This window comes from Callorhinus ursinus, unplaced genomic scaffold (assembly GCF_003265705.2).
Source record: "Callorhinus ursinus isolate GAN/ISIS: 27379988/994484 unplaced genomic scaffold, GSC_fseal_2.0 scaffold35, whole genome shotgun sequence".
In the NCBI taxonomy this organism is placed as follows: Eukaryota; Metazoa; Chordata; class Mammalia; order Carnivora; family Otariidae; genus Callorhinus; species Callorhinus ursinus.
This window is the reverse complement of record NW_027397097.1, coordinates 8,725,694-8,726,384: the sequence shown is the minus strand read 5'-3', so window position 1 is coordinate 8,726,384 and position 691 is coordinate 8,725,694.

Below are 691 nucleotides of genomic sequence, written 5' to 3'. Positions count from 1 at the left end.
AGTGCTGATGTGTGGGGGCAGGAGAAGATGGATGTCCCAGCTCAAGCAGAGAGAGCAAATTTACCCTTCCTCCACCTTTTTGTTCTGTTCAAATCCTAGAAAGATTGGGGTGGTGAAGGTGGCCTTTTTTTTTTCTTCAACCAATTCAAATGCTAATCTCCTCTGGGAAGACTCTCACAGACATACCCAGAAATGATGTTTTCCTAGTTATCTGGGCGTCCTTTAGCTCAGTCAAGTCGACATATAAAACTATGCCATCACATCAGCCATTATAGCTGTAAATAATTTTTCTGCCCCGTCTTTCTTTTCCCTCCTTCTGGATACCCAGAGGAAACCTTTTATTATTCCCCCATAGCTCCTTTGAGTCTCCTTTCTTTTTTTTCAATACATTTTTTCCTCTCTGCTCTCATTTTGGATAATATCTAAACTCTCCTCTGTCTTCTCCCTTCTGCTATTAAGCCCATCCAGTGAATTTTTATTTCACATATTGAATTTTTCAGTTCGATAATTTCCATTTGGGTCTTTTTGGTAGTGTCTTTCCTTATTAATATTTTTGTCTTTTTATTCACCATAAGCATATTTTCCTTTACTTCATTGAGCATAGTTATGACACGGGCCTTAAAACCCTCATCTGCTAATTCCAGCACGTGGGTTATCTTAGGGTCACTCTCAGTTGGTTGTCTTTCCTCTT